The sequence below is a fragment of the Nicotiana tabacum genome, chromosome 3 (assembly GCF_000715075.1).
Source record: "Nicotiana tabacum cultivar K326 chromosome 3, ASM71507v2, whole genome shotgun sequence".
Classification (NCBI taxonomy): domain Eukaryota; kingdom Viridiplantae; phylum Streptophyta; class Magnoliopsida; order Solanales; family Solanaceae; genus Nicotiana; species Nicotiana tabacum.
This window is the reverse complement of record NC_134082.1, coordinates 147824255-147850770: the sequence shown is the minus strand read 5'-3', so window position 1 is coordinate 147850770 and position 26516 is coordinate 147824255. Positions and strand designations below refer to the sequence as shown.

At 38.2% G+C, this 26516-nt stretch overlaps 1 long non-coding RNA gene across 3 annotated transcripts; it reads right to left on the bottom strand.

Annotated features, from left to right (window-relative positions):
* Positions 1 to 416: 416 nt before the first annotated feature.
* On the bottom strand, positions 417 to 25734 carry LOC142179521 (uncharacterized). 3 transcript variants are annotated; one of them, XR_012707924.1, is made up of 4 exons: positions 23974 to 25734; positions 10209 to 11003; positions 9786 to 10115; positions 417 to 785 (listed from the first exon to the last, which is right to left on the bottom strand). It is a non-coding gene; the product is annotated as an uncharacterized LOC142179521 (long non-coding RNA). The 3 variants fall into 3 exon arrangements; XR_012707923.1 differs by having other exon boundaries at positions 9786 to 10581; positions 10675 to 11003; XR_012707922.1 differs by having other exon boundaries at positions 9786 to 11003.
* Positions 25735 to 26516: the final 782 nt, after the last annotated feature.

Sequence of the window (26516 nt, the reverse complement as noted above, 5' to 3'; positions counted from 1 at the left end):
TTGTACCTGATGCCCTACTTGATTTCTTTCTTTAAATATTTTCTGCCCATTACCGTTATTACCCCTTAATTAAAGGAATACTTGCATTGATTTGATTATGATTAGTACTTGGTTCCATAATTACTATGCTATTGTGATTCTTGCCTTATTTTGCCTAATTTCGAACTACTATATATATTACTCTCTCATTAACACAAACACGAACACATTAGTTCAAAAACTCTCTCTCTGACCCTAAAAACTTTTTGCTTTCTTTCTTTGTTACTTGCTACCATTTGGGATTAGTCGGCTGTAAGCCAAAGCTAATTATTTTGCTCTCTTGTTCTTCACCTTGTGTTTACTGTCTCTATACTGGTACGCTCGTCACGCCCCAAACTTGAGGAGGTGTGGCTGGCGCCGGCGTCGTACTAGCCTGAGCGAACCACTCTATAACTCTTTCTTTTTCTTCTGCAACTATCATGGCCAACATGACCACAACTCGTAATGTATAACTATAAGTGGGCAAGCATTGTATCAATGAACCATCGTTCTTAAAATATGAATACATATGGGCCGTCAAGGCCTCTGACATATTATACAAAATGAACCTTTATGTGTCTACAAAGCCTCTAAGATTATTTGATATCAAATGGGACAGGGTACCGGCCTACCCATAAGTCTGTAGCAAAACTTTGAGACGATGACTCACAGACTCGGCTGCACTCCTAATGAGGTGGAGTCTTACCGATCCTTCACTGAATGCTAACCTCGACTACTATGAGGCTCATCAAACTGATTATCTATACCTGCAGGCATGAATGTAGCGTCCCCAACAAAATGACGTCAGTACGAATAATGTACTGAGTATGTAAGACATCTAAATAAATATATAAAGAGTATGGAAAAAACATGGTGTAAAGGACTCAACCTGTAAGTCCGGATAACTCTGTATATCATTTAATACTTATAGTGTCATGCATATGCATATGAATATTATGTCGTGCATAGGTAAATGTGTTCATAACATCATCAAGCTTCTAAGGGCATCCCATCATATAATCTCAGCCACTATGGGCAAAATCATCGTCGTATACCAACTGATCAGATGGTGGTGTGTATATAACGCCATAACCTTTCCCATATCCCATATATATATACTTATATATACGTGTATATAACGCCATAACATCATCACACCTCTGAGGGTGTCCCATCATATCATCTCGGCCACTGTGGAAAATCATCAACGTATACCAGCTGATCAGGTGGTGGTGCGTATATAACGCCATAACCTTTTCCCATATTCCATATATATATATAATATACATGTATATAACGCCTATAACGTCGTCTGGGTCATGGGTAAATGCACATGTGAATGAATGCAATGCATGAGAAGTACGTTAATAAAATCTCTCGAAATATCATAACACCATTATCCCTTTGATTAAAATCAATCAAGTTTTTCACTGCATATTCAGCCAAGTCAGTACGCCCATGAATTTTGCAGCCGTTAGGCAAGGTACCCCATGTAACTGAAAAGGACATTGAGGTTAAAGTAAACAAAGAAATGTCTTCATGAGCAGTATATGAAAGATGCAATGTCTCTAGACGACTTCCTTCACAGAAAGCTTGAGTTCCAATATAAAACCATCCTTACAAGTTAAAACACAGTTTAAATTACCAAACTCTTTTCTTTGGGAAAGGTGGTGCATGTGCCAACTTATGTGCACCTTGACTAAATTTATCTGGTACCTGCTACCTCCCGCTAACACAAGTATCTGGTGACTCTGTTCACCAAGGCTTAAGACAAATGAGAAGAAATAACCTAGAGTTATGTGTCTCCAATGAGATTGGAACAAGAAACCTAAGAATCTTAGGTTTTGAAAATTGTCACACTCTTAATGGACGCACATTACAAATCTTTGAAGTATTTGGGAAAATATTAAACGTCCAACACTTCATTAGAAGACTCAAACATGTGTATTGGGAATACAATTTAAATTTCTAATTATTGTATTCTGGATTAATTGAATGATTGTCATTGTTTGGACAACATAGAATGATAAGGTTCATTTTATAGAACTAGATACTACCTGCTTTAACATAATTTTCGCTCGAGAAAATAAGAAACTATGTCTCTAGATTTAGAAATACTAATAGAAAGATGAAATCAAGTTCCACCTACACTTTATATAAACAGTAGAAAGAACAATTTTGTTCATGAATTGTAACAAGCCTAAAATGACTAAATCTGTATCAAGCAGTAGAAGTGAGAAGATAAAATGTGGTAGTGGCCGTAGAACAACCATTATCTCAACAGCACCCCCCTTCTTTTGGGGTAAGTCATGATGATAATAGCTTTTCCAAACCAGATTGTGAATGTCAACAAAAGAAACATGAACTTACGAACAGCATGCAAGCCGAGTAGGCTGTTGAAGACACTAACATTCAAAGATTACAAACTTTTATTGGCATTGAAGCAAAGCCCCAGAGATATACATCTCAATAAGCCAAAACTCGAGGGCATAAGATGAATAGAACAAACCTGAAATAATTGTCATTGAATGAATTTTCGAATTAACCAGCTTCTCGCAGACAGGAAAAATCCCTTGAAGTTTAAATTGAAGCCATTATTATATTATATATGGTGATCTAATTTTGTAAAAAGCTTTCATCTTCTAACAATGTGACACCCATTCTAAATGACTAATGAGTCATTAATTTGAAGGTGAGGGGGCTGCCACGTGGGGATGAGGTGGGTAAGTTTAATCTTTATCCACTTATTAGGTAATTAGGAAATATTCCGTTACCCGATAATTAAGCAATTTCCCGCATAATTAAGAAATGTCTCAAATTACTTAAAACTTTACATATTTTAATACACTTTATACATCACACTATCATGGTCATGTGGTACCATATAAAATAAATATATACACTATTATTTCATTAAAACATCCATGTAAAAATACATATATTTTCTCAATATTCTATTTTTCCTAGTCTCATATAAAGAGTACAAATTTTTCATATGCTTAATTTTTAAATGGTAAAATATAACCTTATTTCCTTGTGAGAATATAATTTATATCTTTACAATAATGAAATTCTTTGTATACTATAAATTCTCAAAACGGAAAAAGGATAACTTTTCTTATGATAAAATACTATCTACTCTTATAATAAATAAAACCTCATTTATAAACTCCCACATGTCATATATTTAATTTAAAACTTATCACAACCATATAAAATCGTATCAATCAACTTTTACCGAAAATGATTTACTTCAAAGAAAATACATATCAAGTCAAAATATAGTAGTTCCGAAATTCTTCAAACTTACAGGGTCTTACATCCCTATCTTCATGTACCTTAATCCCTTCCAAATCATATGTTATTACTTCGACGAATCCTAACTTTAAAGTACAGGATGTAACATCCTTCCCCCCTTTAGAACATTCATCCTCGAATGTTAACTCTTAGAGATTTGCAAAATTTTCAATAGGGTATCCTCTGTAAATTGAACTTAAAACCCAATCTATTTCTGAAGTCTCGACTATTCACAACCTTGAGTATCTTGTATCTTCTTCACCTTTACCTTACTTACTTTTCAATTTCGCATCGTATCTTCTATTTCTTTTATAACATCCCTTTCACATAAGTAGAAATTACATCTACGCCTTAAAGCTCTATTATGATAGCACCTCTAGTGCATACGAAACCTGGTGAAAACTTCATATTGACTTCTTACGGCTCAGTTCTATGGCACAATCGGGAAACAAAAGAAGGGTAACATTTCCTAAATACCTTATAGCCTCTCCATTATAAATGTGGCGCGCAACACATCCATAAGTGAGACTCTACTAGGCACGACTTTGTAGACTCCCTAGGACACGACTCGTTCTGATACCACTTTGTCACGCCCCAAACCTGGGGAGGCGTGGCTGACACCCGGTGCCGTACTGGACCGAGCGAACCACTCTGCAACTCCTTTTTCTTCTTCTGCAACTATCATGGGCCAACATGGCCACAACTCGTAATGTATAACTATAAGTGGGCAAGCATTGTATCAATGAACCATCGTTCTTAAAATATGAATACATATGAGCCATCAAGGCATCTGACATATTATACAAAATAAACCTTTGTGTGTCTACAAAGCCTCTAAGAGTATTTGACATCAAATGGGACAGGGTACCGGCCTACCCATAAGTCTGTAACAAAACTTTGAGACGATGACTCACAGACTCGGCTGTACTCCGAATGAGGTGGAGTCTTACCGATCCTTCGCTGAATGCTAACCTAGACTACTATGAGGGATCATCAAACTGATTATCTATACCTGCAGACATGAATGCAGCGTCCCCAACAAAAGGACATCAATACGAATAATGTATTGAGTATATGAGGCATCTAAATAAATATATAAAGAGTATGGAAGAAACATGGAGTAAAGGACTCAACCTGTAAGTCTGGATAACTCTGTATATCATTTAATACTTATAGTGTCATGCATATGCGTATGAATGTTATGTCGTGCATAGGTACATGTGTTCATAACATCATCAAGCCTCTGAGGGCATCCCATCATATCATCTCAGCCACTATGGGCAAAATCATCATCGTATACCAGCTGATCAGATGGTGATGCGTATATAACGCCATAACCTTTCCCATATCTCATAAACAAACCAGATTGTGAATGTCAACAAAATAAACATGAACTTACGAACAGCATGCAAGCTGAGTAGGCTGTTGAAGACACTTACATTCAAAGATTACAAACTTTTATTGGCATTGAAGCAAAGCCCCAGAGATATATATCTCAATAAGCCAAAACTTGAGGGCATAAGATGAACAGAACAAACCTGAAGTAATTGTCATTGATTGAATTTTCGAATTAACCAGCTTCTCGCAGACAGGAAAAATCCCTTGAAGTTTAAATTGAAGCCATTATTATACTATATATGGTGACCTAATTTAGTAAAAAGCTTTCATCTTCTAACAGTGTGACACCCATTCTAAATGACTAATGAGTCATTAATTTGAAGGTGAGGGGCCTGCCACGTGGGGATGAGGTGGGTAAGTTTAATCTTTATCCACTTATTAGGTAATTAGGAAATATTCCGTTACCCGATAATTAAGCAATTTCCCGCATAATTAAGAAATGTCTCAAATTACTTAAAACTCTACTTATTTTTAATATACTTTATACATCACACTATCATGGTCATGTGGTACCATATAAAATAAATATATACACTATTATTTCATTAAAACATCCATGTAAAAATACATATATTTTCTCAATATTTTAATTTTCCTAGTCTCATATAAAGAGTAAATGTTTTTCATATGCTTAATTTTAAATGGTAAAATATAACCTTATTTTCTTGTGAGAATATAATTTATATCTTTACAATAATGAAATTCTTTTTATACTATAAATTCTCAAAACGGAAAAAGGATAACTTTTCTTATGATAAAATACTATCTACTCTTATAATAAATAAAACCTCATTTATAACCTCCCGCATGTCATGTATTTAATTTAAAACTTATCACAACCATATAAAATCGTATCTATCAACTTTTACCGAAAATGATTTAGTTCAAAGAAAATACATATCAAGCCAATATATAGTAGTTCTGAAATTCTTCAAACTTACAGGGTCATACACCCCTATCATCATGTACCTTAATCCCTTCCAACTCATTTGTTATTTATTCAACGAATCCTAACGTTAAAGTACGGGATGTAACAGCTCTGAATTCAGTTCAAGCCCCAAAAATAATATGTTTCTTTTAATACTTCAGTTCATCATGTTCCTGATTTGTTTTTACCTATGGTTTTGTTGTTCAACATGTAATTAATCTCTTTGCTTCAACATGCTCTCATGAACTAGTAACTTGACTCTACTCTGTTTAATGCTTGTCTACTAGTTCTAGTATGCACTTGTTGGGCTACTGCCCAAGTTGTTTTAATATTATGCTCAGTCATGTTTAGTATAAAATCCTATACTCTACTATCTCCCAACTCTCATAAATCCCCCTAGGCATCTCTGGTTTTGTAATTGTGTTCTAATTAATACTCCTGAATCTATGTCTTACTACCTGCACTAAGAGCAAAGGACTTCTGCCTATTATGTGTTTATCATACCTGCCTTATTTGTCCACAACCCCTAATTGACCTTATGTGGAGACTTGTTCCCCGAGTGTTTGCTGAACTTGCTTGACTGACCTGCTGTTTGTTGAGTTACATGACTGTTCTCAAAAGCTATTTTACTAAACAACCCTCTTATTTACAAAACTATTTCAAGCAAATCTCTTTAACACTGTTTTCCCACTAAAACCTTTCAAACTGTGTCAAGCATTCTCACTCTACTCCTAAGTCATTAGGTTCTACCCCCTCCAGTATGTGTACTGCCTTGGGATTCTCTTGAGAACCCTCTGAACTCTGACACACTGAGGTTGGCCCTTCCACACTGTACTTACTCAATTTGGTTACCAAGTCTAGGTGTGAGCACTGTCTGGGATCCTTGAGATACTTAGGGAACTCTGACGCACCTAGACAATGATATTGTCTATGAAATTGGGCATTTGAGGCTATTAGAGGTTTTGGAAAATCACTTGGGCCTGATACAGACTCCCTATAATGTAACGTCTTCTTTTCCTTTTATCTATTTATGAAATTTATTCATATGGTCGGTAATAATTTGTAAACGGATATTGGGGTAACTAGTGGAAAAGGGTGGGTAGTTACATATTTGTGGGGTAATACGGATAGAAACCATGCTTATAGGACTTGATATTTTGCTATATTTTACCTTACCATGTTAGAAATCATTCCTATAGGTTTCAAGTGGTTCCAATAATAGAAATCATGATTATAGGTCTTAAAATCAGCTTCACAAGTAGATACAATGTCTATAGGATATGATCCAGCTCAACTTCTGTTATAACGAGTGTTTACATGTGTTTTTTATTTGTTGTCACGCCTACAAGTTTCTAACATCAGTACTTAAATAATTAGATGTCATGCCTATAAGAAACAATATCAGAAACTCTGCCTAGATCTAAAATCAGTTTAGTTTAAATAAGTCAATCCAATTCTTGAGTAGTTTGCTTCGAAACTAGTCTAATTAAAGGTTTGTTTTTTCCTGAAACTAGTCTATAGGGACTTAAGAGTCAATCTTAAATCTGCCCCTATTTTATAAAACGTAGTTATCATTATTCCGCATGTACGCAAGCCTATAGGACATTTTCAAATCCTGTAACTCTGAAACTGTCTCTGTTACTTAATGTTGTCCTGACTTAACAGGTTTAAAATCAGTAGGCAAACTGATAGGGCCATTACTTCTGAGTTTATAAAATAAAATGCCTATCTTCTGTGTCTTGATATTCACTTAGACATCCTGCCTTAGGATACTGTTTAACAAAAGGCCCTTATCTGTATCTGAGTCATGCTGCCTATGTGCATTGTTTTGTGGAGGTAAACTTGAGCCTCTAATTGCTCCCCTTTTGTCTTATGTGCTAAAGTCCTAATTGTTCTTGCATGTCGCCTAAGCATTTTCTCCTTTAAGCCTTAGGGGTCTGTCTAGAACTACCTATAGGTAGGGGTCCTAAATTTCCTCCAGGACCATTAAGAAGGGACGGGTAACAACATGCAATAGAGATCATTGACCAACACGCGCTTTAATAACCACTAAGGGGGTAATAAGGGTAGATATGGGATATGATGACTACGCGCTAATATCACGTGTAGCCCCTCATTGAGGAGTGTTTACCGGACATTGTGTGGGGTGATCCTATAGGCTAACCAACCTAGGACTGCTCCTCTCCCAAAATTCCTTTTGTTAAAACTTTGTTTCATATGTGTACAACTTGTTCAAAATCTTTGCCTTATTAATTGAGTGATACAACGTGCTTTACTTGCAAATTATTTGATTCAACTATTTATTTGTTAATGGACTAATTCGTAAATATAAGTTCGGTCGGGACCCACCGTTGTGGACCACGAGGGGTGCCTAACACCTTCCCCTCAAGGTTATTTCGAGCCCTTACCCTAATCTTTGATAATGCAAACTAGTCCATGAGTTAATTACTCTAGGTGCCCTGACGTACCTTAATTCTTTAGGTGGCGACTATTCAAATACTCAATTCCCAAAAGGAAATGAGTTATTTCCCCCATAAATGTCGAAACTCGGACTTCCCCATAAAAAAAGGAGGTAAAAAAGGGATGCGACACACATCAAGGGCAACACTCCGTTCTACACAAGGAAAAATGAATAAATGAGAGAGTCTTATTGGGAAAAACCCTCACGGGCACTGTAAGGTGATGGAAAACTGAGAGAAAACTAAAATGAGAGAGTCTTATTGGTAAAAACCCTCGCATGCACCGTAAGGAGATAGTGAGTCGAGAGATGAACAAATGAGAGAGGTCTGTTGGTGAAAACTTGTCAAGGCACTGCAAGCCGAATGAGGCACGTGACTTTGCAAAGAGATTGGATTATAGAAAATCTCGGTTTCGAAGTATGAAGACAGGGCACAATATGATTAGGTGAACGGTCTGGGCTGATTAATCCAAAATGCATGTCATGATCATTGGTGCCAGCTACTTCGATCAGATAAGTCTCTTTTCCATTCTTCCTCAAATAGTCATCTTGTTTCAAATTTTCCTCTTTATTCCTAATTCTCGAAGTCACTTCTTTTTTATTTTCTTTTGGGTCTACTTTTCTAAGTCTTTTCCAATGTTAGCCTTGTTAAGCAAGCAAGAAAGGATTTCAAAGCTTATTATTAACTTTCAGATTGCACAAAACAAAGTGCTGCCAAAGCATACCAGAAATAACACGTTTCAAAATGAGAAATAAGGTGTTAATGGGAGTTCAAGTGGTCATTTGATTTCGTGAATTTTGAGGGAATATAAAGGTTCAAATTGGAAGGACAGAAATATAAAATAGCAGGATGAGTATGAGGCACTCGGGTCATTCAAAGTTCTGTGGTTAAGGTTTGATCAGAAGGTCAAACAATTCTTTGCTAGCCCAAGGCGGCTAATCCGAACAAAGCGGTAGTGGAAAAGTCACCTTCAACAAGAATGCCACAAACTACCCACCACATTTTCAAACTGATAAGATTTTCTTTGATTGAAACAGGGGCAGGACATTTTGTTTGTTCCGGAGGAACCCTAGTGAGGAAAGCAGGTGCTAGACAGGTTCAGTTGTAAATTTTCAAGACCCTCCTGGATAATGGGATTTAATTTAAAGTTCTCAGGACCCTCATGGATAATGAGATTTAATTTAAAGTTTTCAGGACCCTCCTAGATAATGGGATGTAGTTTTAAGTTGTCAGGACTCTCCTGGATAATGAGATTTAATTTCGAGTTTTCAGGCCCCTCTTGAATAATGGGATGTATTTTTAAGTTGTCAGGACCCTCCTGGATAATGGGATTTAATTTCGAGTTCTCAGGACCCTCTTGGATAATAAGATTTAGTTTCAAGTTTTCAGGGCCCTCCTGGATAATGGAATTTAAGTTCAAGTTTTCAGGACCCTCCTGGATAATGGGATTTAGTTTAAGTTTTACCTTTAGGAAATAGAATTCAGCTTTCAGGTTTTCATTTTTAAGATGAGATTTAATTTTAGTTCTCAGGGCCCTCCAGGATAATGGGATTTTCAACTTTTAAATTCTTAGGTTTCTTTTGGATAACATGATTCGATTAACACTCACAGATATTCCCAGTACCAAACTGGGGCAGAAAAGTTTGTTTTGTTTTGTCTGTTTTGTTGTAATGACAGGCACCCACCTGGAGAACAAGGGAATTCATTTCAAAGTTCAGCATCAGGCACCCACCTGGAAAATAAGGGAAAATTCATTTCAAAGTTCAGCATCAGGCGCCCACCTGGAAAATAAGGGAATTCATTTCAAGTTTTGGCATCAGGCGCCCACCTGAAAAACAAGGGAATTCATTTCGAGTTTAAGCATCAGGTGCCCACCTGGATAACAAGGGAATACATTTCAAGTTTTCGCATCAAGCGCCCACCTGGATAACAAGGGAATACATTTCAAGTTTTTGCATCAGGCGCCCACCTGGGTAATAAGGGAATACATTTCAAGTTTTTGCACAGGCGCCCACCTAGATAATAAGGGAATACATTTCAAGTTTTTGCATCAGACGCCCACCTAGAAAACAAGGGAAGACATTTAAGGTTTTGCATCAGGCGCCCACCTCAACAAGGGAATACATTTTAAGTTTTGGCATCAGGCGCCCACCTGGATAACAAAGGAATACATTTCAAGTTTTTGTATCAAGCGCCCACCTGGAAAATAAGCGAATACATTTCAAGTTTTTGTATCAAGCACCCACTTGGAAAACAAGGGAATATATTTCAAGTTTTGGCATCAGGCGCCCACATGGATAACAAGGGAATACATTTCAAATTTTGGCATCAGACGCCCACCTGGATAAAAAGGGAATAAATTTCAAGTTTTTGCATCAGGCGCCCACCTGGAAAACAAGGGAATGCATTTCAAGTTTGGCATCAAAAGCCCACTTGGATAACAAGGGAATACATTTCAAAGTTTTAGCATCAGGCGCCCACCTGTATAACAAGGGAATATATTTAAAGTTTTGGCATCAGGCGCCCACCTAGATAAAAAGGGAATACATTTCAAGTTTCGGATCAGGCGCCCACCTGGAAAACAAGGAAATGCATTTCAAGTTTTGCTATCAGGCGCCCACCTGGATAACAAGGGAATACATTTCAAAGTTTTAGCATCAGGTGCCCCCTGGATAACAAAGGAATACATTTCAAGTTTTAGCATCAGGCGCCCACCTGTATAATAAGGGAATATGTTTCAAGTTTTGGCATCGGGCACTCACCTGGATAACAAGGGAATACATTTCAAGTTTTTGCATCAGGCGCACACCAAGATAACATGGGAATACATTTCAAGTTCTTGCATCAGGCGCCCACCTAGATAACAAGGGAATACATTTCAAGTTTTTCCATCAGGCGCCCACCTAGAAAATAAGGGAATTCATTTCAGAACTCAATTCGAGTTAGCAACAACAGAAGCTCGTCTCGATGGTGCGAGTCAATAGTTCAAGATGCACGGCGGAACAACAGAAGTTTCAAGATCAAGTTTGAAGATACATAGATATGATTCTTGTAACTCATAGATCATAGTTTAGCCTAGCTTCTTTTCATTTTGTTTTGGTGTAATAAGGAGTTCAACAAGCAATAGCAACGGCAGCAGTAGTGAAATCACAGCTTCTCGGTAGTCCCAGCTACCAAAACTTCTAGTACTACAATGACCTGATTCCTTTATAGCCAAAGATATGTAGGCAACCTCTAAAGCAAGGTTCGGTCAGACTTTTTCCAAAAGATGTTTCCCATAGAGTTTCAAACGGGCAAAAATTCCTCGTAATTGCTCATTTTATCTTTGCTCGAAAACTCTTTGTGTTTCCTTGCAAAGAGGGGCAGCTGTGAGCATGTGATTTTTGCCCTATATGAAATACTCCTATAAAAATAAAGAAAATAGATTTTTTCCAGATTATTTGCAATTTTATAGGATTTTGCAGGATTATTTTATTAATTGTTTGCATTTTTGTGCACGTCTAATTCTGTTAAAATCATGAAAAATGTCAAAAATATCATGCATTGTATTTAGATTTAGTGTTTATATTTTAGGATTAATTAGTTAATTAATTTCTTTATTAAAATGAAAATCACAAAAAAAATCTTTCATTTTACATTTTTTAGCCTTTAATGCTAATTTAGTAATTTTTTTTCTTTAATGTAGGATCAATTATTTTTTTGTAAATATTATAATTAGATAATTAGCTTAATTTTGTAAACTAGATTAATTTAAGATTTAATTTAGGATCTTAATTAATTAATAAAAGAAAAAAAAAAACAAAAGAAGAAAGGAAATTTGGAAAAAAGGTTTGTTTTGGACTCAATTTGGGCCAAATATGTTAAGCCCAATTAATTTTGACTCAGATCCGACCCAGCCCAATCCCTCTTACCCGGTCCAGCCCCTTTAACATTAAACGACGTCGTTCCCCTAAGTTTCAATCCCAGCCGTTGATCGTCCCAGATCCAACGGCTGGGAACTGGTCGTCAACTTACTATAAGACTGTCCGAAGCAGCCCCCGAACCCCCCCCCCCCACCTTCACTCGGTCTCTAACCAAACCCTAGAGAAGCCAGCCGCCCTAAAATTCCCCCCACCGTCTCTGCCTTATTCCGCCGCCGGAAATCACCCCACGGTGGCGGCGACACTCCAAACTTTCCCAAATTAGTACCATACAACCCATGTCCTCTTATCTTTCTAAATCCACCATTAGTTTCCCAAAAATCCCCACCTATTTTATTTAAATCTAGATCTAAGACTTTACACTAAATCCACTATAATTCCAAGTCCTTGCCTCCTAGGGCTCTATTTTACTCGAGACTTGCGTTAAGCAATTCTTCTTGTTAAGAACAATTGACTAACGCTAGTCTTGACTTGTTTCGAGGGTCGCCGGCTTCCGACCAAGGTCACTGATGCCCAACAAAGTTCGTCACTCTCATCATTCGTTGACCTGCTTTAGGCGTCATGTTCATTTTGGTTAAAAACCAGTAACCTCCTCTTTACTTTCTTTGTTTGGTTTTGTTTTTCTGATTTTACTTTTCTTTTATTTAATTTTATTTTATTATCTACCTATTTAGTTTAATTTGGATTCTTAACTGTTTAGGCTAGATTTTTCATAATTTTCTTTTCTTATGTTAGTTCTTCTTTTTTTTCCTGTTCTTTTTTCTTTATTCTGGTATTTAATTGCATGTTTTAGGTTATTTAGGATATTTTGTGTTATTTTTATCAGTTTGATTTAAATGCTCCATGTCAGTTCATCCTTTGTTGTTTGTCTCTTAAACTTAATTTGATTTATATAATATTTTATTGTGGTTTAGGTAGCCGTTTGAATTAGACTTCTTGTGTTTCAAATCAGAGATTCACCATGAAATTAGTTTATTCTAGTTTATTTTTTTTAAAATGTTCAGATGTTCAAAATTCAGTCACATTGTCTAGTTTTGTTGTTTGATTTGCATTGACTTGTCCGTTGTGTTTGCCTTAATTTGTAAGTCATTAGAAACTTGTAGGTTTAATTGAACAATAATGGAAACTTAAGGAGTTTGTTTGAAGGGTGGATAAGTATGGAATAGGATAAAATCATGTGGGAAGGTTCTAGAATAGGGGCAGTTGGCTCTATTTGGCCAGCATAAAAATGCTGAAACCAATTAGAGGCTGCCAGCTGTCCCATTTCTGTTAGGAAGATGCTTTTAGGGGTTGTGTGAGGGAATAATTCCCGATTTTTTCTATTTCTCAGCACATGGTATTTTCAGTGGCTTATATATAGAACCCTTCCCTTACTCCTTAGACAGATTTGGAACCCTAGAAAAGACTAAAAACATTCTGCATTGTTTGAGTGAGAGCTGGATTTTTTTCTTCTGATTTTCTTTAGCAAAGATTATAAAAACATTCCCTAGATTTCTGTTTTTTTGGGCTTGGTTACAGATTAAATTGAAGTTGCTATTGCTGTTGACTAACTGCTGATCTTTATTCATTCTTAGCTTGAAGTTCTTATTTCATTCTCTTTTGCTGTATCCAGGTATGTTCATGAGCTTGATGTGATAAAAAATGGAATTGTAGCATGTTGATTTGGAATTTGACTCTCGATTTATACTTAGCTAAATGTTTTTCTATTGTTCTTCTTCATTTGAATATGTAACTTCTTTTAGTCCTGCTTAAGTACTGTCGATACTGATGCTAATGTATTTAGATGGTTTAGACATTCAAGTTATTTTAATTCATCTATGTTGGTTTAACGATTTACTATATTTAGTAGTTGTAATTATTTGGTACTTTGTTAAAGGTTATTGAATATACATTTATGTGTGTGAATTGTTGAGCATGATGGCGTGTGTAGATTTAAATTAGTCCATGAATGAGTTCAGGAGTCGATCTCTTGTTGATTGATATTAATAGCATGTTTAAACAAATTAATTCATAATAGTTGACTAATACTCTACATTTTTAGTAATTGGATAATTGGTTTCTATGCCCAAAAAATGAAATCAGGCACAATCAAGGCCTAGACATCAAAGGTCCTTTATTTAAGATAACTGGGCCTGGTATTTGGCCTAGACGAGGCAGCTGGTTTTTAAACTAAGCCCCATATGAATGACTTCTTTTTTCTTTCACTTTCTGGGCTCAATTTTGGCCCAAGTATTTTCAGCGCATTTCTTCCTAAAATTTCTGTTGATATAATAAAGTTTTTTGCAACATTGAAAGCCTGCCTTTAAAGGTTGGGCCTAGTACTGGCCCAATGGAACTCGCCGGACTTATCTTGGCCCTTTTGTCCTCACTCTTGGGCTCCACTTTGAGCCCAGTGCCTGCCAGCTGTTGTTCTTCTCTTAAAGACTTTTGCATATAACAAATTGGGCCTACTGCTGGCCCACTTCTTCTCAAAACAATTAAAAGCCTAATATATTATCCAATGCATATTCACAATCAGTAGCTACACATTAAATTTCAAACTTAATTTTAAATATGAATACCCATGGTTTGCTTTAATTTGAGTACAAATTCTTTAAATAAGTTGAGGTGTGCCACTCAATCGCATAGTCTACGGCCCTCACATCATTGTCTTAACTAATGTAGAAAAATGCTTTGAACTCTCGTAGTTTTCTTTAGGCGCGTTAATTAAATAAATTATCATGGCTACGGGTACGGTTCCCGTGACATAGTTGTGATACTTAATTTTCAAATTTGGGGGTACATTTATGTGACCCGACCATAACAACTAATAATGTCAACAATTTAAACATGTTGTGTGTCGTGGGTACGGTTCCCGTGACACGATCCGCAATGTGTACCAAACAAATAAGTGTACAACAATCGTAACTTGTTCCAGAATAATTCCATAAATAATTAAAAGAGTCAAAAGCTAAAAAAGCATGTAGGTTTTAAATGTGTAATTAATAAGATAATTAGGCCAATAACAATAGTTGGGCGACCGTGCTAAAACCACGGAACCCGAGAATGCCTAACATCTTCTCCCGGGTTAACAAAATCCCTTACCCGGATTTCTGTGTTTCGCGAACTATAAAACAGAGTCAAACATACTTGATTCTGGATTTTAAACGGGTGACTTGGGACACTATGAATTATCTCAAGTGGCGACCCTGAATTTAAAATAAATAATCTCATTTTAATTATTGTCACTTTTATTGGAAAACCTTCCCGATACCCCTTTCGAGGTAGAAAAAGGAGGTGTGACAGCGAAGTTCGACGGATTATGTACCCAGCAGAGTGATTTCATTTTTGAAGGCCCTTCGTGAGGGATGTTAGTGTAAAGACTCCTATCATTGATTCAATTTCGGTTCCGATGGACTTTCCGGATGTGTTTTCTGCAGACCTGTCGGGCATGCCACCGGACAGAGATATTGATTTTGGTATTGATTTGGTGCCGGGCACTCAGCCCATTTCTATTCCACCTATCGTATGGCATCGACGGAGTTGAAGGAGGTGAAGGAGCAGCTTCAGGAGCTCCTTGATAAGGGGTTTATTCGGCCTAGTGTGTCACCGTGGGGTGCGCCTATCTTATTTGTGAAGAAGAAGGATGTCACTATGAGAATGCACATCGATTACAGGCAGCTGAACAAGGTCACAATCAAAAAAAGTATACTTTGCCTCGTATTGATGATTTATTTTACCAGCTTTAGGGAGCGAGAGTGTTCTCTAAGATTGATCTCCGTTCAGGGTATCACCAGTTGAAGATCAGGGACTCGAACATTCTTAAGACAGCCTTCAAGACCGGTTATGGTCATTATGAGTTCCTTGTGATGTCTTTTGGGCTGACTAATGCCCCAACAGCGTTCATGCATTTGATGAACAATGTGTTTCGACCTTATCTCGACTCTTTTGTCATTGTATTCATTGATGATTTTCTGATGTACTCGCGTAGTCAGGAGGAGAATGCGGAGCATTTGAGAGTCGTGTTGCAGCGATTGAGAGAGGAGAAACTTTATGCAAAGTTCTCCAAGTGTGAGTTTTGGCTCAGTTCAGTGACTTTCTTGGGACACGTGGTGTCCAGTGAGGGTATTCAGGTTGATCCGAAGAAGATAGAGGCAGTTCAGAGTTGGCCCAGACCGTCCTCAGCCACAAAGATTCGCAATTTTCTTGGTTTGGCGGGCTATAACTGTCGGTTCGTTTAGGGATTTTTATCTATAGCATCACCCATGAACAAATTGACTCAAAAGTGTGCTCCTTTCATGTGGTCGAATGAGTGTGAGATGAGCTTTCAGAAGCTCAAGATTGCCTTAACCACAACTTCAGTGTTAGTTTTTTCATCAGCTTCGGGTTCATATACAGTGTATTGTGATGTATCGAGAATTGGTATTGGGTATGTGTTGATGTAGGAGGGTAGAGTGATTGCTTATGCTTATCGTCAGTTGAAGCCACATGAGAAGAACTACCCCGTTCATGATTTGGAATTGGCTGCCATTGTCCACACGTTGAAGATTTGGAGGCATTATCTCTATGGTGTGTCTTGTGAGGTGTTTACTGATCATCGTATCCTCCAGCACTTGTTCAAGCAGAAGGATCTCAATTTGAGGTAGCGGAGATGGTTAGAGCTGCAAAAGGATTATGATATTACTATCTTGTACCATCCGAGGAAGCAATGTAGTGGTCGATGCTTTGAGTAGGAAGGTGGTGAGTATGGGCATTCTTACATTTATTCCTATTGGGGAGAGACCTCTTGCAGTTGATGGTCAGACCTTGGCCAATCCGTTTGTGAGGTTGGATATTTCGGAGCCCAGTCGGGTCTTATCTTGTGTGATTTCTTGGTCTTCCTTGTTCGATCGCATCAGAGAGTGCCAGTATGATGATCCTTATTTGCTTGTCCTTAAGGACAAAGTTTAGCACGATGATGCCAAGGATGTGACTATTGGTGATGATGGAGTATTGAGGATGCAGGGCCGGATAGATGTGCCCAATGTAGATGGGCTTGGGGAGTTGATTTTGGAGGCGACCCATATATAGCTCGCGGTATTCCATCCATCCAGGTGACGCAAAACTGTATCAGGATTTGAGACAACATTATTGGTGGAGAAGAATAAAGAAGGATATTGTGGAATTTGTAGTTCAGTGTCTCAATTGTCAGCAGGTGAAATATGAGCATCAGAGACCAAGCGGCTTGCTTCAGCAGATAGATATTCCAGAGTGGAAGTGGGAGCGGATCACCATGGACTTTGTAGTTGGACTCCCACAGACTTTGAAGAAGTTCGATGCTATTTGAGTGATTATGGATCGGCTGACCAAGTCCGTGCACTTCATTCTTGTGTGTACTACCTATTCTTCATAGCGGTTAGCAGAGATTTATATCCGAGAGATTGTTCGCTTGCATAGTGTCCCAGTTTACATTATTTCAGATAGAGGTAATTAGTTTACTTCATAGTTTTGGAGGGTCGTGCAGCGAGAGTTGGGTACTCAGGCTGAATTGAGCACAACTTTTCACCCTCAGACGGACGGGCAGTCCGAGAGCACTATTTAGATATTGGAGGACATGTTGCGCACTTGTGTCATTAATTTTGGAGGGTTATGGGATCAGTTTCTGCCACTTGCAGAGTTTGCTCATACCAGTAGTTATCAGTTGAGTATTCAGATGACTCCATATGAGGCTTTATATGGGAGGCGGTGTAGATCTCCAGTTGGTTGGTTTGAACTGGGTGAGGCTAGGCTTAGGGGTACAGACTTAGTGCAGGATGCTTTGGACAAGGTAAAGGTGATTCAGGAGCGGCTTCGTACAGTGCAATCCAAACAAAAGAGTTATGCTGTCACAGGAAGGTCCGTGATGTGTCTTACATGGTTGGGGAGAAGGTTCTACTGAAGGTTTCACCCATGAAGGGTGTTATGAGATTTGGGGAGAATGGTAAATTGAGTCCTCGGTTCATTGGGCATTTTGAGGTGCTTCGGAGGTTGAGGAGGTGGCTTATAAGCTTGTTTTGCCACCTAGCTTGTCAAGTGTGCATCCGGTATTTCATGTTTCTATACTCCCGAAGTATATTGGCGATCCATCTCATGTTTTGGATTTCAGCACGGTTCAGTTGGGCGATAATTTGACTTATGATGTGGAGCCAATGGCTATTTTGGAGCGTCAGGTTCGAAAGTTGAGATCAAAGTATATAGCTTCAGTGAAAGTGCAGTGGAGAGGTCGGCCCATGGAGGAGGCTACCTGGGAGACCGAGCGAGAGATGCGGAGCAGATACCCTCACCTATTTGAGGCTTTAGGTATATTTCTTGGCCCTTTCGAGGACGAACTTTTGTTTAAGAGGGGGAGGATATAACGACCCGGTCGGTCGTTTCATGAGTTACCGCTATGTTTCCCCCATTTCTGCTTCTTTATGTCTTGTTCAGCTATATACTATGTGGTATCAAGTTGGTTGGTTCGGGTTCGGGGTGGTTTTATAGAGGAATGAGATACTTAGTCTCTTTTGAGTAAGCTTAAGTTGGGAAAAAAAGTCAAGCGAATGTTGACTTATGGGTAGAAGGCCTCGGATGTGAATTTTCATGGTTCGAATAGCTTCGTTACGTGATTTGGGACTTAAGAATATGATCGGAATGTGTTTGGAGGTCCGTGGAAGATTTAGGCTTGAATTGGCAAAATTAGAAATTTGGAATTTCCTGTCAGCAATGGAAATTTCGATATCCAGGTCGGAATGGAATTCCTGAAATTGGAGTAGGTCCTTTATGTCATTTGGGATGTGTGTGAAAAATTTCAGGTCATTCAGACGAGGTTTGATAGACTTTTTGATCGATTGCGAAATTTGAAATGTTTTAAGTTCTTAGGCTTGAATCCAAGGTTGATTTGGTGTTTTGTCATTGTTTTGAGTGTTCCGAAGGTTGGAACAAGTTTGAATGATGTTATGAAATGTATTGGCATGTTTGATTGAGGTCCCGAGGGCCTCAGATAAGTTTCGGGTGGTTAACAGACCAATTCTTGGTTTTGGAGAGTTGCAGATTTTACTAGTTTTTGTTGCAAAAGAATTTGTTTTTCGCGTTCGCGAAGATAGTCCCGCGTTCGCGAAGAAGAGCTAGGCCTAGAGGAGAAAATGTTCTTCACATTTGCGAGTCTGGGGTCGCGTTCGTATGGTTTTGGATTCCAGTGAACCGTGAACGCATGAGAGGAGTCGCGTTCGCGTAGGGTAATTGGAGCACCTGGGACCCCAAGAGTTTTTGCATCGCGTTCGCATAGGTAAGGTCGCGTTCGCGAAGGCTTGGACAGCTGAGGCCTCGTGTTCGCGTGAAGGAAGTCGCGTTCGCGAAAGAGGATTTATTTGGTCAGTAATTTTTGTGCTTCGCGAACGCGAGGCCTTGGCCGCATTAGCAAAGAAGGAAATTATACCTGGGCAGAAGGTTTAAATAGAGGTCTTCGCGATTTTTAGCCATTTTTCACCATTGTTGAGCGGTTTTGAAGCTTTTTGAGAGGGATTGAAAGAGGGATTCGAAGGCAAACGCTTGGAGGTAAGATTTTTGAACCCAATACTCGATTCTATGGTGATTTCTAACTGATTAGACATGAAATTAGTGAGATTTAAAACCTAAACTTGGGGAATTAGGGTTTAAATTGGAGAGTGTAAATTGGGGATTTGAGGGGTCATTTGAGGTCCGATTCTAATATTCTTGGTATGTATGGACGCGTGGGAGGATATGGATTTTATTAATGTAACTTTTATCGGATTTTGAGATGCGAGCTAGGGGTCGAGTTTGACCAATTTCGGGATTTTGATGTAATTTGATTATTTTCGCGTGAGCTTTGTTCCCTTAGCATACATTGATGTTACGATTCTGATTTTGGTTAGATTCGGGGCATTTGGAGACCAAATCGAGAGACAAGGGCATCGTGGGCTAGAGTTTGGCTTGGCTTGAGGTAAGTAACGCTTCCAAACTTGGTTCTAAAGGTTCGAAACCTCGAACTATGTGTTCTATGATAACTATTGAGGTGACACAAAATACCAAGTGATGGGCGTGTGGGTGTGCACCATCAGAAGTGCAGCCTAGATCATTCCATGGCACCGCTTAGTAACTCTTTCTTGTTGATATCCATGTTCCTATCATGTGATTAAGTATATGTGCTTTGAAAATATGCTAGATATCCTATAAGGGCTTCACGCCGATACTGTTGAGACTCGAGGGATCGTTTCTTGCTGTCATATCATTAGCTTTATTGATATTTAGTACTCAGTCATGTTCATGCATATTATATCATGTCTCAGTCTCAGTTATATTATTTGGCACATTATATCATTGTTTCGGGCTAGTTTTATGACATTGTGAGCCCGTGAGTGTGAGACCGGAGAGTGATGACTAAGCGAGGCCGAGAGTCTAATTATGAGTGACAGTTATGGGATCCGGCGACACGTCGCAGCGGTTATGTTGATGATTATGATAACGCTTGGCCTGTAGGAGCTCCTCCGGAGTCTGTAACACCCCCCAATAAGTGTAGTTGATGATATTGAGGGATGGATCTTCCCTGGACATGAATCTTGTCCTAAGTATTTATACCTGGAGATGGATATTCCCATAGGGCTGGAATGGCCTTCCTCGGTACTGGATGACTGCGGTCAGTGATGTATATATTCCGAGATGGATCTTTCCTGGACCAGATGGCCATATATACAGTATCGAGTGGTTGAGCACTTATGAGTGAAGGTACATGGAACATTGATCATGCTAGTTGTGTATTGGTACGTAGAGAGTTCCTGAGTTTTATACTCCGTACTGTTCAGAATGCATTTATTTATTGTTGAGTTTTTACTTGAACTGCAAGCATGTCTACTTTTCTGTACAGTTAATGATATTACCTGTTGAGGTTTGGTTTGTCACTACCTGTCAGTCCATAGTTTGGACTTGTTACTTACTAAGTTGGTGTACTCACATTACTCCCTGCACCTTGTGTGCAGATCCAAGTATCTCGGGTCACGGTAGCGGTTGCTGATCATTTCAGTGGTGGACTTTCCTTGGAGATAGCGAGGTAGCTGCCTGGCGATCGCAGTCCTGCCCTCTCCTTCCTTATCTTCCTCTTAGTATATTTGTTGGATATTCTCGGACTATGTTAGTTTTGTTTTGATTTCTACTTTTACCTTTTATCGGAATTCTGTTAAAAATAAGATTTTTCTTAAGTTCTAAATGAAATATGGAGTATTTGAAAATAAGTTGGCTGGCCTAGTTTCACGATAGGCGCCATCACGATCGGGTCGATTTTTGGGTCGTGATAGGACACTCAACCCATTTCTATTCTGCCATATCGTATGGCCCCGCCAGAGTTGAAAGAATTGAAAGAACAGTTGCAAGACTTGCTTGATAAGGGCTTTATCAGACCTAGTGTCTTGCCCAGGGGTGCGTCGTTGTTGTTTTTTAAGAAAAAGGATGGGTCGATGATGATGTACATAGACTATCGACAATTGAACAAAGTCTCCAGAAAGAACAAGTATCCATTGCCAAGGATTGATGATTTGTTTGACCGCTTCAGGGTGCCAAGATATTTTTGAAGATTGATTTGAGATTTGGATATCATCAGTTTAGGATTTGGGCATCCGATGTCCCTAAGACAGCTTTTCGCACTCGGTACGGGCATTAAGAGTTCTTAGTGATGTCATTTGGGTTGACAAATGCCCCAGCAACTTTTATGGATTTGATGAATCGGGTGTTCAAGCCTTATATGGATTCATTTGTGATTGTTTTCATTGATGATATCTTGATCTACTCCCGCAGCCAAGAGGAGCACGAGTAGCATCTTCGAGTCGTTCTCCAGACTCTGAGAGATAGTCAGTTGTATGCTAAGTTTTTGAAATGTGAGTTTTGGTTGAGTTTAGTAGCATTCCTGGGTCACATCGTATCAGCAGAGGGTATTCAGGTGGATCCTAAGAAGATTGAGGCAGTCAAGGACTGGCCTAGACCCACATCAGCTACAGAGATCCGGAGTTTCTTGGGTTTGGCGGGTTATTACCATCGCTTTGTGGAGGGGTTTCATATATAGCAGCCCTGATGACCAGGTTGACCCAAAAGGGTGCCTAGTTCAGGTGGTCGGACGAGTGTGAGGCGAGCTTTTCAGAAGATCAAGTCACCTTTGACTACTATGTCGGTGTTGGTATTGCCCACAGGTTCAAGGCCATATACAGTATATTGTGATGCATCTCATATTGGAATTGGTGCGGTGTTGATGCAGAATGGCAAGGTTATTACATACGCTTCGCGGCATTTGAAGATTCACAAGAAGAATTACCTAGTTCATAATTTGGAGCTAGAAGCCATTATTCACACGCTGAAGATTTGGAGCCACTATTTATATGGCGTGTCATGTGAGGTGTTCACGGATCACAAGAGTTTGTAATACTTGTTCAAGAAAAAGGAGCTAAATTTGAGGCAGATGAGGTGGTTGGAGCTGTTGAAAGACTATGATATCATCATCTTGTATCATCCTGGGAAGGCCAATGTGGTGGACGATGCTTTGAGCAGGAAGTCAGCCAGTATGGGCAGCCTTGCGTATATTCCAGTCGGTGAGAGACCGCTTGCTTTGGATGTTCAGGATTTAGCCAATCAGTTCGTGAGGTTGGATGTTTCTGAGCCCAGCCGTGTTCTAGCTTGCACAGTCGGTTGTTCTTCATTATTTGAGCGTATCATAGATCGGCAGTATGATGATCCTTATTTGCTTGTCTTTAGAGACACAGTGTGGCATGCAAGTGCCAAGTAGGTTACAGTTGGAGATGACGGAGTTTTAAGGATGCAGGGTTTAGTTTGTGTGCCTAATGTGGATGGACTTCGTAAGTTAATTCTAGAGGAGGCCCATAGTTTCTGGTATTCTATTCATCCAGGCACCGCTAAGATGTATCAGGACTTGCGGCAGCATTATTGGTGGAGGAGGATGATCAAGGATATTGTTGCGTATGTAGCTCGGTGTTTGAATTGTCAACATGTAAAGTACGAGCATCAGAGACCTGGTGGTTTGCTTCAGAAGATTGAGATTCCTGAGTGGAAGTGGGAGCGTATCGCTATGGACTTCGTTGTTGGACTCCCACGGACTTAGAGGAAGTTCGACGCAGTATGGGTTATTGTAGATAGGCTGACTAAGTCAGCGCATTTTATTCCTGTGGCAGTTTCCTATTCTTCTGAGCGGTTGGCAGAGATTTATATTCGTGAGATCGTTCATCTTCATGGTGTGCACGTGTATATCATTTCTGACCGAGGTATGCATTCTACATCGCATTCTAGAGGGAAGTACAACGTGAGTTGGGTACGCAGGTCGAGTTGAGCAGATCATTTCATCCTCAGACGGACGGACAGTCCGAGTGTCGCTCCCCGTTTTCTCGTGAAAGCGGGCTTAGACATGTGACAACTCTTTTAAATGAAGGTTTTTAAAATAGAAGAGTCGCCACCTAACGATTTTAAGGTGCATTAGAGTACCTATTTGCAGATAACTCTGTTTGACTAGTCTACGTTACCAAAGATCAGGTAAGGGCTCAAATTACCTCAAAGAGAAGGTGTTAGGCACTCTTCGAGGTCCACATTTATGGTTCCCGACCGAATTTTAAACTATGTGGGATTATTGGGTTAAGCATAACTATGCGACAATAAAGAAATTAAATAAACTAAGTTGCTCATTTTTATGTCTTTAAAACAAGATGTGGAATCCTATTTTCCCGAAGAAAATTAAATTAAACTAGATGCAAAACATATACTTTACATAACGATCTTTACTAGATGCAAGGCCATATGTGATCAATAAGTATGTAACTGCAAACTAGCTAGGTGCCAATCCTAATTTTTAAACTGAAAATCACATTGAGGGTAAATTATATAGAAAAATAAATAAACATGCAAACAAATATCAAATAAGCGCATAATAAAATATTGAGAGTGCATAAGAGAGCAAAAATAAATGACTAACCTCCCTCCAAGGGATTTAAAGTAAGCATCTTATGGACATTTAGAACTCTTAAATTGGTCACCAAAGAAGCAGAAACAGGTAAGTGGGTAGACTTCTTTTCCTCGATGGCGAGTTGCCAACGAATTCTTGTGGTAATCGCGGCTCAAACACAAGGAAAGAAAAAAAAGTTATTAATAAAATGTGCGCCACCTTAAGGGCATGGCTTTATGACAATTGTTAATCACATGCCATTCAACCTTGGTGGCGAGTTTAATGTTGAGGTCAAATTAATATATAAATAAGTAAAGCACACGTAGTTTGACTAGCCGGTTGAAAAGGAGTATCAGGCAGGTAATAAGTAATTTAGTAAACGAAAACATGCCAGACCTCACAAATATTGCAACAAGTTCACATAATAAGCGAATATTCTTACAGTGAAGAAGATCAAATTAATAAATAAAAAAAATTAAAAAAGAAAGACCGACCTAGTCACTTTTAAAAAAGTACTGCTGTGTATTGGTTCGAGGACTCGACCTCAATGTCCTTAGCCTCTCACAAATTATTGATTAACTTAGAGAGGGCTCACGCACATTTAGCACAAAAAAATAAATACATGAAGAGGTTGAACTAGAACGACTAATCAGATTGATGCTAAGTATTGTTGCTAGACGTGTTACTTTTCTAGAAAGTTGAAAATAGAAGCAAACTACCATATTTATCTAGTCTTAAATAAAAGAAGTAGAGAGGTGACATTTAGATATATCCTCATGAACCTTTTAAAGATTCTTTTAGTTTTACATGATCTATACAAAGAGCACCACCAACTAGTGAAACAAAAGTAAATACATAGAAAGATAAAAACTAGCTTTATAAAGTCACTTCTTATAATCAACTTAATTATTCCTACTTAGTTTTTTAACAAATCTGATTCTCATTAACTTTATTACAAAATGACACATTCTCTTGAACCTAGTAGAGCAGTCGAGAATAGCTAAGCATGAAATGATGAAACAATATGCACAAAGTAAAAAAGGAAAACTATTCCAATAATGTGAATACGCTATAGCGACTACCAAAATTTCCTTAACACATATGCGCAATTACTGACAAGCAAATTTTACAAAGCAAAAATACCAGATAAATATCATATAGTTAACTCAAAGATTAATCAAACAATCATAGAGTAGTATTGGAGAAAATTAAAGGGAAGCCGAGCCGAACTTTTGAATCCTGACAACGAATATAGAAAGTCATAAATATCGAACTTCATATTTATAAGGGAATTGTACCGTGACAGCAATAGCGGGTAGATTTTGAGGGTAGAGCCATGTTTTAGCAATTCCTAAACATCATCGGCCGAACAACGAAGCAACAACGTAAATTGCAGCAAGAGACATAATTGTGAAAGCGGATTCCAAGCGAGTTTTCAATGCAAGTGAGTGCAGTGACAAACAGTGAAAGGGGAGATTAATAAGATGGTGAAGATAAGTGGAGAAATTAAAGAAAATTAAGGATAGTGGGGATGCGTTTGAGGCGCGATAGTGGAAGAGGTCGATGGAAGAACAATAGAGTTGATAGAAAAAAATGTGGAAGATGATTGTCTTCTTTTTCTTTTATTGTAGAGAGATGAAGAAGAGGGTATATGTCATCCCCCTCTGTGTGAAAAAATCATGATATTTAAGAGAAGACATGAGGAAAAAAACGTTAGGGAGAGTGACAATTTTTATGGAAAAGGAGTGATTTTGGGGAGTGATCCGTTTGAGATTATATTAGGAAAATTAACATAGGAATTTGAAAAAGAAGGAAAGCAAATAATTAAAAACATAAAGGAAAAGATTTAAACGGCCAGGGAAAAGATTGGAAAGAGACGTTAGGCAAATTTTGGTTGGTTTTGGGACTTTTTTTTTTTTTTTTTTTTAAAATTTTTTGTGGAGTAAGAAGTTGGAAGATAAATACTTTTAAAAAGAAAGCAGACGTTGAAGAAAACTATTAAAAAGGAAAGGAAAGATTTTCAGTAAAGGATTTTGTGGGATATGGGAATTGGGGATGCAATTTGATTTGAAAATCTTTGAACATATTTTAAAATGATGAACCATCTTTGGGATCTTCTAACACTCTACCATAAAAGTTAATCAATCTAAAATAGGCAAAAAATATATTGAATAACATGTAAATACAAAGCGAAGCTAAATTAATAAAGTGAATATACTTTGTAAAAGGCTTGAGCATGAAACATCACTGCCCCAACATTTGATGAGCTTTGATAAACGACAACTTGAAATTAGTTGCTTAAATATTCATAAATAGTAGAGGTGAAGAAATACAAACAGAATAATAAAAATGTCTTTCGCAAGAGGTAAATAAAATAATGATAATAAAATAAAGCAAAAAATATCTTTTTGCATGAAATATTAGTAATAACATTTTGGCCTTGCGAACAAAATAGTGACTCAAAGAAGTAAATTGGAAGAATGGAAGAAAGGATGGACAAAATTAGGTGTCAACACCGAGCGTACTATTCAGATTTTAGAGGATATGCTCCGAGCATGTGTTATTGACTTTGG